The sequence below is a fragment of the Theropithecus gelada genome, chromosome 16 (assembly GCF_003255815.1).
Source record: "Theropithecus gelada isolate Dixy chromosome 16, Tgel_1.0, whole genome shotgun sequence".
Taxonomy (NCBI): Eukaryota; Metazoa; Chordata; class Mammalia; order Primates; family Cercopithecidae; genus Theropithecus; species Theropithecus gelada.
Window position 1 is genome coordinate 50,428,874 of NC_037684.1, and position 12,130 is coordinate 50,441,003.

Genomic DNA, 12,130 nt, shown 5'->3' on the forward strand with positions numbered 1-12,130 from the left:
GTGGGGTTGGGTGCTGACGCACAGGGAATATCACTTCAGCCCAGGAGATCAAGACTGCAGTGATCCCTGATGGTGCCACTGTACTCCAGCCTGGGCAACAGAGTGAGACCCTGTCTCAAAAAAAAAAAAAAAAAAAAAAAAAATTGAAGTAAGTAAAACATAAATAAAATGGGTTCCCAGACCATGGGGACTTTGAGAAATGTCTTCCACCAGCTCTGCACATCCACAAACTGCCAGCACCTCTCCTGCCCCCACCTGCTTCCTCTCAGCCCTGTGCAAGGGGATACTGTGGCTTTTGCCTTGCAATTAGGACTGCCAGATAAAGTATAGAACACCGGTTACATTTGAATTTCACATAATCTGCAGGGGTGTGGTGGCTCACACCTGTAATCCCAGCACTTTGGGAGGCCAAGGCTGGTGGATCACTTGAGGTCAGGAGTTCAAGACCAACTTGGCCAACATGGTGAAACCCCTGTCTCTACTAAAAATACAAAAATTAGCTGAGCGTGGTGGCGCGTGCCTGTAATCCTAGCTACTCGAGAGGCTGAGGCAGGAGAATCGCTTGAACCCAGGAGGTGGAAGTTGCAGTAAGTCAAGATCACACCACTGCACTCCACTCTGGGTGACATAGCAAGACTCTGTCTCAAAAAAAAAAAAAAAAAAACCAGAAAGAAAGAAAATGTTTATTATAAATATGTCCCTGACCCCTTGCATACAAAATTATAACAAAACTATTTATTTATTTATTTTTTGAGACAGAGTCTTTCTGTGTCACCCAGGCTGGAGTGCAATTGCACAATCTCAGTTTGCTGCAACCTCTGCCTCCTGGTTTCAGGTGATTCTCCTGCCTCAGCCTCCCGAGTAGCTGGGACTACAGGTGCCCGCTGCCACACTCGGCTGATTTTTGTATTTTTAGTAGAGACGGGGTTTCACCATGTTGGCCAGGCTGGTCTCAGCCTCAAGTGATCCACCAGCCTTGGCCTCCCAAAGTGTTGGGATTACAGGTGTGAGCCACCATGCCCAGCTGCCCTATGCTTTCTCTTTTTTCTTTTTCTTTTATTTTTTCTTTCTTTCTTTTTTTTTCTTTTTCTTTTTTTTTTTTTTTTGAGATGGAGTTTCACTCTTGTCACCCAGGCTGGAGTGCAATGGTGCGATCTCGGCTCACCGCAACCTCCCCCTCCTGGGTTCAAGCAGTTCTCCTGCCTCAGCCTCCTGAGTAGCTGGGACTACAGGCGCCTTCTGCCACACTCAGCTAATTTTTGTATTTTTAGTAGAGAGGGGTTTCACCATTTTGGCCAGGCTGGTCTCGAACTCCTGACTTCAAGTGATCCACCAGCCTCGGTCCCCTAAAGTGCTGGAATTATAGGTATGAGCCTCCGTGCCCGGCTGCCCCATGCTGTCTATGTCCTGAACAAGAAACACAGAGTGTCCTGCCTGGCTGTAACCCTGCCAGCTGCCTGCTTTCACTGCAGGCTTGAACCCAAGCTGCGGCCTTGTACCTTCCCAGGCATTCATAAAGTTGTTTAGGTTGTTGACTGAAACACTGAAAGATGAACCATGTTACTACGCACATAGAAATGTGCCACTGCCCCAAGCCAAATTCCTTAAACCCATATAAACTCCATAACCCAACCCCTCATTCCGGGCAAACCCGGGCAAAGCATCTCTCTTCTCTCTGACCCTCTCAAGTGTGCTGCAGCCCTCTGCGTGCACGTTCCCCTAAGAAATGCTCTGGAGTCATCACCCTGCTATTTAATGCTTGTTTCTTTGGAATTCCAACTGGCCCCATCCTGGGAGAGTTTGGGGCAGTCCCTTTTGGGAATTTCCCTGCCACCACCTTTGGGACAACTCCAGACACAGTTCCATTGGACAGAACACCCAGTTAAAACGCTACACTTTCCAAACTCCTTTGTAGCTCTAGGTGTGACAAACGAAGGTCTTGGCTACTGTGCTTCCTTCCGAAGGCTCAGGTGAAAATCTGTGTTCTTGCCTTCTCCAGCTTCTAGAGCCCTCCTGCACTCCTTAGGCCAAAGCAACTCCATCTTGGATGTGAATCTGCCATGTCTTCTGATGAATCCCTGTTCTAGGAACACCTGTAAGATTTCCAATTCATCTGTTGTTCCTTGACTAAGGACAGGTACTTACTGTAAATCCAGCTCTAATTATCCTATACATCCCTTCTGAACCACCCCTTCCCTATGGTACATAAGCCCTGGGCCTAGGGATAATGGCCCAGGGATCCATTATCTTGTCCCACTATCTTCTGAGACATAAACATAGCTTCTGTTCATAAGCCCCTACTAAATGTTCTTCTTTCTTTCTTTCTCTCTTTCTTTCTTTTTCTTTCTTTCTTTATCTCTCTCTCTCTCTCTTTCTTTCTCTCTCTCTTTCTTTCTCTTTCTATCTTTCTTTCTTTCTCTCTCTTTCTCTCTTTCTTTCTTTTTCTTCTTTTTTTGAGACAGAGTCTTGCTCTGTCACCCAGGCTGGAGTGCAGTTGCGCAATCTCAGCTCACTGCAAGCTCCGCCTCCTGGGTTCACGCCATTCTCCTGCCTCAGCGTCCAGAGTAGCTGGGATTACAGGCACCTGTCACCACGCCCGGCTAATTTTTTGTATTTTTAGTAGAGACAGGGTTTCACCGTGTTAATCAGGATGGTCTCAATCTCCTGACCTCGTGATCCACCCACCTCAGACTCCCAAAGCGCTGGAATTACAGGCGTAAGCCACCACGCCCGGCCTTAAATTTTTCTTTCTAAGAAACTAGGCCAGGCACATGGCTCACACTTGTAATCCCAGCACTTTGGGAGGCCGAGGCGGGTGGATGACCTAAGATCAGGAGTTTGAGAACAGCCTGGCCAACATGGTAAAACACCATCTCTACAGAAAAATACAAAAAATTAGCCAGGCGTGGTGGTGCACATCTGTAATCCCAGCTACTTGGGAGGCTGAGGCAGGAGAATCGCTTGAACCCTGAGAGGTGGAGGTTGCAGTGAGCCAAGATCGTGCCACTGCACTCCAGCCTGGACCACAGAGACTCCATCTTGAAGAAAAAAAAAGAAAGAAAGAAAGAAAGAAAGAAAGAAAGAAAGAAAAGAAAGGGCTGGGCACGGTGGCTCATGCCTGTAATCCCAGCACTTTGGGAGGCTTAGGCAGGCAGCTCACCTGAGGTTGGGAGTTCGAGACCTGCCTGACCAATGTGTAGAAACTCTATCTCGGCTGGGCGCGGTGACTCACGGTTGTAATCCCAGCACTTTGGGAGGCCGAGGCGGGCAGATCACGAGGTCAGGAGATCGAGACCACACAAAAAACACACAAAAAAAAATTAGCCGGGTGTGGTGGCGGGCGCCTGTAGTCCCAGCGACTCAGGAGGCTGAGGCAGGAGAATGGCATGAACCCGGGAGGCGGAGCTTGCAGTGAGGTGAGGTCAAGATCGTGCCACTACACTCCAGCCTGGGCTACAGAGCAAGACTCTGTCTCAAAAAAAACCAGAAACTCCATCTCTACTAAAAATACAAAATTAGCCGGGCATAGTGGTGCATGCCTGTAATCCCAGTTACTTGGAAGGCTGAGGCAGGAGAATAGCTTGAACCCGGGAGGCGGAGGTTATGGTGAGCCGAGATCACATCATTGCACTCCAGCCTGGGTGACAAGAGTGAAACTCCGTCTCAAAAAAAAAGAAAAACTTGTTGGGTCAGCCTGTTTCTTTAGCCTCTCAGCTTCCTTGGACTTTAGGGTAGATTTGCATAGACCTGCCCACACAAAACACTTGCTCATGGTTCCTTCCTCCACCTTCAAATCCCTCTGCCACACTTCTCCAATCCTCTCTCCCTCTCTCCTTCCATCCTCACATCTCTTCTCTATTGCTGATCCTCCTGCCTCCCTCTTTTTTATTTTTCACTATCTAAGGACATAACTTTATTGGAAACAAGGAGTGGGGTGCAGAAGATGGCTAGGAGTCGCCTGCCTCCCTTCGGTAGAGATCACTGTGATTACACCTTGCCCACCTGGATAATCTAAAATAATCCCCCCATCCCAAGGTTCTTCACATCCACAAAAATCTCTTTCACCACGTAAAGTGACATATTCACAGGTTCCGTGGATTGGGGTGTGGACTTCTTTGGGGTGAGGGTGATTATTCGGCCAATCTCAGTAACCATCCTTTCCTTCCCAGACCTGTTATACCACTGTCCCTTTTGGCCTTGCAAAGCACAGTAACTAAAGAAGACTTTGGTCTCAGAGCTCCCCCAGAGAAGAACAAGCAACAGACTCTATCTCCAAGTTTGGTCACCTTCAGGGGGCCATGAGCCAAGTCTCTCCCAAGAATTCAAGAACTCTCTCACTACATTCTCTCTCTCTCTCCCCTTTTTTTTTTTTTTTTTCCCTGAGACGGAGTCTCACTCTGCGGCCCTGGCTGGAGTGCAGTGGTGTGATCTCGGCTCACTGCAACCTCTGCCTCCCAGGTTCAAGTGATTCTCCTGCCTCAGCCTCCCCAGTAGCTGAGATTACAGGCATGTGCTACCATGCTTGGCCAATTTTTGTATTTTTAGTAGAGACGGGGTTTCACCATGTTGGCCAGGCTGGTCTTGAACTCCTGACCTCAGGTGATCTGCCTCCCTCAGCCTCCCAAAGTGCTGAGATTATAGGCATAAGCCATCATGTCTGGCCTCTCTGGCAGCAGTGCCAGGACCTACTGGCAGGGCCTGTGGTGTAGCAAGCATCTGGCCAGGAAGGAGATGTATATCTCTGCTTCCTGCAGCCCTCCCAGCTCTGGGGGATTCTTCCGGGGTAATATCTCCTCTCTTGTCTGGGGAGGTGGGGGCAAAGGCTCCTGCTGCAGACCTCATCTTCCCGATAAGGCTGAGGATGCTGGCAATACCCTGCCTTTAGAGAAAACAGCCTCACTCAACAGAGACCAGATGTGTTCATCAAAAGATATGTAACAAATAGCTCAGGGGACACAGGATATGTCAAAGAATTGGCACCGGAGAGCATCTGAGAAGAAACTGTCACCTGAGACCAGAGCTGGCTTCAAAGGGCAGGTGTGCTTGGCTGAAGTGCAGATGCGTGGAGTGTCTGGGAGCTGAGCTGGGCAGAATGGCCAGAGCAGGGGTCTGTGTGGGGACCGAGGTGATGAAACAGGAGGTCAGATCAACAGGGCCAGGACAGCTAAGGGTGACTTGTTGAGTTTTGTTTTTTCCTAATGAAGCAGAAATGGAAAAAAAAAGGGGGGAAAGCAATCGTGTGGACTTTATTCTGCAGGACAGAAAGGTAGCCCCAGAGAAGACCTGCCAGTTGCACGGCTGGCTTGTTTCTGACATCACCTGTGGTCAGCAGCGCCACCAAGAGCCACCACCAGGGGGCAGAGGTAGGGTCATGGAGTAGACGCCTCTAGTTTTCAGACGAGATCGGGCGCGTTCAGGGTGGTATGGCCGTAGAGGACGCCTCTAGTTTTCACCTGCCCTGGATGCCTTCAAGCCTGCTTCCTTTGAGAAAAGTCCCTCTCCCACTCCAAGTGGTACTGACGGGGATCACACACATACACACACAAAACCTGGAGGCTCCTCTCCAGGGGCACCTGGCTTCTGCTCCAACCAGGTGAGCCCAATGCCCGCCCGAAGCACGTGGGTTGTTTACAAACGTGTTTAGTCCAATTAAGCTAATTATACAATTATATCATTTCATTCTTACGTAAACTCATGAAATAGGGTAAAACAAAATAGGTGTGGCTCCTGCATCAAAACAAAAATTTAAGTTGAATATTTCCGAGTTGATAAAGCTAACGGTATGTATTGTTGAATGTTAGACAACTCAAAGAGATTGCGAAGAAGGTGAGGTCATAAAAATCCAGACAAATTTGCTCTTGCATTATTTTACAGGTGACTTTAAGACCTCCCGACAAAGAGAGATTCATGCTGAAAATAAAAGGCTTTCACTTCATATCAAAAAGTTGGTGAATGTAGGCCATGAGCAGTGACTTACACCTGTAATCCCAGCACTTTGGGAGGCTGGAATTCACATGAAACTAGGAGTTCGAGACCAGCCTGGGCAACAGAGTGAGACCCCCTATTTACAAAAAATGATTAATTATAAAAACTAGTTGGGTGTGGTGGTACGCACCTGTAGTCCCAGCTACTCAGGAGGCTGATGAGACAGGATCCCTTGAGCCCAGGAGGTCAAGGCTGCAGTAAGCTGTGATCCTATCACTGCACTCCAGCCTGGGTGACAGTGAGACCCCCGTCTCAAAACAAAATAAAACAAAACAAAAAAACAGGAGAAAAAATTTATTGTGATAAAATATACATAATATAAAATTTACCATTCTAACTATTTTTAAAGGTATAGTCTGTGGCATTAATTATATTCACAATGTGCAACCATCACCACTATTTCCAAAACTTCATCATCCCAAACAGAAACTCTATAATCATTAAGCAATAATTCCTCATTCTCCACTTCCACTTTTCCCAGGCCCAGTAACTTCTTCTTCTTCTTCTTCTTTTTTTTTTTTTTTTTTGAGACAGACTGTAGCTCTGTCGCCCAAGCCGGAGTGCAGTGGCACGATGAAGGGGTGGCCTGCCCCTCCACACCTGTGGGCGTTTCTCGTTAGGTAGAACGAGAGACTTGAGAAAAGAAATGAGACACAGAGACAAAGTATAGAGAAAGAAAAAGTGGGCCCAGGGGATCGGTGCTCAGCATACAGAGTCCTGCACCAGTCTCTGAGTTCCCTTAGTATTTATTGATAATTATCTTTACCATCTTAGAAAAAGGGAAGTAGCAGGATAATAAGATCATCGTAGGGAGAAAGTCAGCAGTAAGACATATGAATAAAGATCTCTGTGACATAAGTTTAAGGAAAAGTGCTGTACCTTGATATGCATATGCAAACATCTCCACGAACCTTTTTAGTGCATAAAGAGCAGCACTGCGCTAGCAAGTCCCACCTTTTGCCCTAAGGCGGTTTTCTCCTTTCTCAGTAAACAGAACATACAATTAGGTTTTACACTGAGATGTTCCATTGCCCAGGGACGGGCAGGAGACAGATGCTTTTCTCTATCTCAACCGCCAAGATGCTTCTTTCCTCTTACACTAGTCCTCCTCAGCACAGACCTTTCACGGGTGTCAGGCTGGGGGACGATCAGGTCTTTCTCTTCCCACGAGGCCATATTTCAGACTATCACATGGCGAGAAACCTTGGGCAACACCTAGCTTTCCTAGGCAGAGGTCCCTGTGACCTTTGGCAGTGTGCGTGTCCCTGGGTATTTGAGATTAAGGGAATGGTGATGACTTTTAACCAGCATACTGCCTTCAGGCACTTGTTTAACAAAGCACACCCTGCACAGCCCAAAATCCTTTAAACTTTGAGTCACCACAGCACATAGCTCTTGCAAGGACAAGGTTGGGGGTAGGGTCACAGACTAACAGCATCTCAAATACAGAACAAAATGGAGTCTCTTATGTCTACTTCTTTCTATATAGACACAGTAACAGTCTGATTTTTCTTTTCCCCACAGCACGATCCTTATTTTATTTTATATTTTTCAGACAGAATTTCCCTCTTGTTCCCCAGGCTGGAGTGCAATGGTGCGATCTCAGCTTACCACAACCTCCACCTCCCCGGTTCAAGCAAATCTCCTGCCTCAGCCTCCTGAGTAGCTGGAATTACAGGCATGCACCACCATGCCCGCCTAATTTTTTGTATTTTTAGTAGAGACGGGGTTTCTCCATGTTGGTCAGGCTGGTCTTGAACTCCCTACCTCAGGTGATCCGCCCACCTTGACCTCCCAAAGTGCTGGGATTACAGGCGTGAGCCACTGTGCCCGGCCACAGTGACGCGATCTTGGCTCACTGCCACCTCCCCTTCCTGGGTTCAAGCAATTCTCCTGCCTCAGCCTCCCAAGTAGCTGGGATTACAGGTGTGCACCACCATGCCTGGCTAATTTTGTATTTTTAGTACAGATGGGGTTTCACCAGGTTGGTCAGGTTAGTTTCTAACTCCTGTTGGTCATACTGGTTTTGAACTCCCCGACCTCAAGTGATTCATCTGCCTCGGCCTCCCAAAGTGTACCCGGCTTTTTTTTTTTTTTTTTTTTAATGGTTATTTCTTGGTGATATGTTAAACAGGGCATGGATTATTCATGCCTCCCCTTTTTAGACCACGTAGGGTAGCTTACTGACGTTGCCATGGCATTTGTAAACTGTTACGGCGCTGGTGGGCGTGTAGCAGTGAGGACAACCAGAGGTCACTCTCATAGCCATCTTGGTTTTGGCCGTCTTCTTTACTGCAGCCTGTTTGATCAGCAAGGTCTTTATGACCTGCATGACCTAGGAATGCAGCCCAGTAGGTCTCAGCCTTATTTTACCCAGCCCCTATTCAAGATGGAGTTGCTCTGGTTCAAACACCTCTGACACAAGGTTCAGCAATTCTTCCTTGGTTGTGGGATTAGACTCAGAGCAAGATTCCTGTTCCTTGCCTCCTCTGCCCACAGACACTGAACTGTCGGGAATCGACCAGGTCTTTTGGAGCAATAGGCTTTCCAGGAGTTATCTCAATAGGCCAGGACAGCCTGCATCTTCACGTAGCCCCTCTGCTCTTAAGCTCTCTCCTTCCTGCCACCTGGGGTGGTGGAAAAGGCATTGGGTTTGGAGCAGAAATGACTTAGGTGTGAACCCAGCTCTGCCACTTCCTGGCCGGCTGTGCTTGGGAAAGTAACCAAGCAATGCCGCAGCGCCCGTTTTCTCATCCGCAAGACAAGAGAGGTCTTTGCACTTAATTCAGAGGGTTGCAGGAGGAGTAGACAGATAATGCTTTCACGGCTCCAGACACCCAGCGGGCTTTCAAGAATTGGGATGTTCCTTCTGATTCCCTCCCTCCAGGGCCCTCTCCTTTGGCCCAGTCTCTAGTCCCCATTAATTACATCCCGTGGGGTGCGACCCCTTTAAGTCTGCCTTGGAGGACCCAGATCCAATGTCAGGGCGACCCTCTAGCTGCTGTCTCTATGATAAGTCTCACTTCCGGTCGGAAGTAGCTGGCGGAGCTACTTCCGCCCGGGGGAGTAGAAAGGAACTGGAGACATGTGCTTTGTCCTGTTGGAGGGGAAACCCACTCTCGCCTCCTGGTGGTCGTCTACTCGCGGCCCGCAGGATGACTCAGGGCAGCCCTGGCCACAGTTCCGCCGCCACCGGCCATAGCCTGCGGAGTTGGGCCCGCCCCGGGACGATAACGGAGCTCTGCCGGGGGACTGGAGGCACTGACCGGGTGACCAGAGACCCAGAGACCAGAGCCCCTCCACGGCGCCCGGGACGTCAGGGACGGCTCCTCCCATCGCAACTAAAGCTTGGACGGGAGGCGACAAAAGAGAACTTGGTCCGCACACAGCCACCGGAATTGGAATAAGGAGCTGTAGGGAGGCCCCGTAGGTAGCAGAAAAGCATTGGAGTCCCTGGCTGGGTTAGCCCAGGTTTCTAGGAGTGTGGTAAGCATCGAATGACCTTTGTCCTTTTAAGGCACATTATGTTAGTTTTCCCCAAGGTTTCAACAGAAAATGAGAAATATCCCCTGACGATTGACTGAAAACATGCAGCAACCACTATTTTCCTGCTCCTCGTTGATAAAAGCATTGGAAGTGACCTCAGCGGGGGATCCAGGTATGTCAAGCATGGAGACAAAGTGTTCAGGGCAGATGGTCTCGGGAAAGGCTCCTGTGTTGTTGAACCTGCCAAGTTGTGGGTGCAGCGTTGTACCAGGCAGCCCAACCCTGACCTACAGTAAATTCCCGGGAGAAGGCTTTCCTGGGTTTTGAATTTGCAGTAACAGGTGTGAGCATTCTAGCAGCAGTTTGGTGATCATGTATGATACTGCAAACAGGACCTACGTTTAAAGAAAATGGTTGTAGTTAGTATCAGAGAGCACTTGCTTTTCAAAATTTCATAAACAATGTTACTGTCATGTCTTTCTTTCAATAAACATTTGTTGATACATTGACCTGATATGTTAAATGTTAGGGATACAGCGATGAAGAAAACAGTCATGGCCCTTGTTCTCTGGAAGCCACAGCCCAGTTAGGGAGACAAGGTTAAATGATCACACTTAAGAGGGCATAGTTCAGCCAGGCGCAGTGGCTTATGCCTGTAATCCCAGCACTTCGGGAGGCCGAGGCGGGCAGATCATCTGAGGTCAGGAGTTCGAGACCAGCCTGGCCAACAAGGTGAAACACTGTCTCTACTAAAAATACAAAAAATTACCTGGGCGTGGTGGTGAGTGCCTGTAATCCCAGCTACTTAAGAGGCTGAGGCAGGAGAATGGCTTGAACCCAGGAGGTGGAGAGGTTGCAGTGAGCTGAGATCACGCCATTGCACTCCAGCCTGGGCAACAAGAGCAAAACTCCGAAAAAAAAAAGAGGGCTTAATCCAGGCCAGGCGCCATGGCTAACACCTGTAATCCCAACACTTTGGGAGGCCGAGGCGGGTGGATCATCTGAGGTCAGGACTTCAAGACCAGCCTGGCCAACATGAAATTAGCCAGGCATAGTGGCATATGCCTGTAATCCCAAGAGGGTAAGGCAGGAGAATCGCTTGAACCCGGGAGGTGGAGGTTCCAGTGAGCCGAGGTCGCGCCACTGTACTGCAGCCTGGGTGACAGAGTGAGACTCCATCTCAAAAAAAAAAAAGAGGGCATAATTCAAGTCAAGGTGAGTGCTCTGAAGGAAGGCAACATAAGAACATATATGCCAAGGATCTGGCGGGTGTGGTGACTCACGCCTGTAACTTTGGGAGGCCAAGGTGCACTTTGGGAGGCCAAGGTGGGAGGATCACTTGAGGTCAGGAGTTCGAGACCAGCCTGGGCAACGTAGTAAGACCTCGTCTCTATTTTTTTTATTATTATTATGTTTTTCTAGGTGGAGGGTGGATTTTAGATTTTAGAGAGCATTTCGTAGTGCTCACAGTTTTAAATATTCAGACTTGGTAAAGTAGAATAAAAACTGATGCATATACTTTTCTTTGCAGGTCAGTTTCTGGAAGACTTGTGCGTGTAGTGAATGAATATCTGGTTTTGTCTCTGCTGGGCCTGTGTGCCTGGAAAGGAATCATTTTGGCCTAGGATCATCCAGGTTTGTTTGGTTTAGTTCTTGACCACATATTTTTTGAATGGTGACTGCTTAAGACCCTATTGTGTATGGCTATAAATAGACTCAGACGCCAAGGTGACTTTTCACATGCTCCGCGCTTCCCGTGCCCACCGGCCATGTGTCTGAGTGTGTAGCCTCTAATCATCTAAGGGAACTTTGGCTGCAGAGGGGAGGCCTGGTCCCATGGGAAGTTTTGGGAGCACAGCAGCAGGTGGGTTCAAACAACCCAGCAGGTGCCTCCTCAGCACTTAGAAGCGGAGGCCACCACGTTGTTGACATGTTCAGCTCCCAGCTCCCCGCCAGCCTGCCCGACCTGGGGCAGGTCCCTCCCTGTTTCTTCCTCCATTACTTCTTCAGTAAGATGGGACAGTGAAGATGGCCATGCCTCCCACCAGATTGGTGCTTTTTTTTCTTTTTTTTTCTTTTTTAAATAAGGGACAGAGTCTCACTATGTTGCCCAGGCTGGTCTCAAGTTCTTGGCCTCAAGCAGTTTTCTTGCCTCAGCCTTGCAAAATGCTGGGATGACAGGCATGAGTCATTGCACTGGCCCAGATTAGCACATTTGAGGGTTGAATGAGCAGATCCTATAAAGCACTCAGGAGAGGGCTGGGGGTGTTGGGCTGGGGCCTGGGAGCACTTTAGACATGGTAGCTATGTTGTTGTTACTTCTCTGACTTTCAAAGCTTTTTTTTTTTTTGAGATGGAGTTTCGCTCTTGTGGCCCAGGCTGGAGTGCAGTGGCGCGACCTCGGCTCACCGCAACCTCCACCTCCCAGGTTTAAGTGATTCCCCTGCCTCACTCAGCCTACGGAGTAGCTGGAATTACAGGCAGCCACCACGATGCCCGGCTAATTGTTTGTATTTTTAGTAGAGATGGGGTTTCATCATGTTGGCCAGGCTGGTCTCGAACTCCTGACCTCAGGTGATCCACCCACCTCGGCCTCCCAAAGTGCTGGGATTACAGGTATGAGCCACCGTGCCTGGCTGAAAGCATTTTCAGCTGTGAA

General features: G+C 48.8%; 1 long non-coding RNA gene and 1 other non-coding gene across 2 annotated transcripts; both read left to right on the top strand.

Annotated features, from left to right (window-relative positions):
- Nucleotides 1–9,034: 9,034 nt before the first annotated feature.
- On the top strand, nucleotides 9,035–11,582 carry LOC112609840. The gene is made up of 2 exons (XR_003116243.1): nucleotides 9,035–9,643; nucleotides 11,003–11,582. It is a non-coding gene; the product is annotated as an uncharacterized LOC112609840 (long non-coding RNA).
- Nucleotides 9,679–9,865, top strand: LOC112610480. The gene has a single exon (XR_003116377.1).
- Nucleotides 11,583–12,130: the final 548 nt, after the last annotated feature.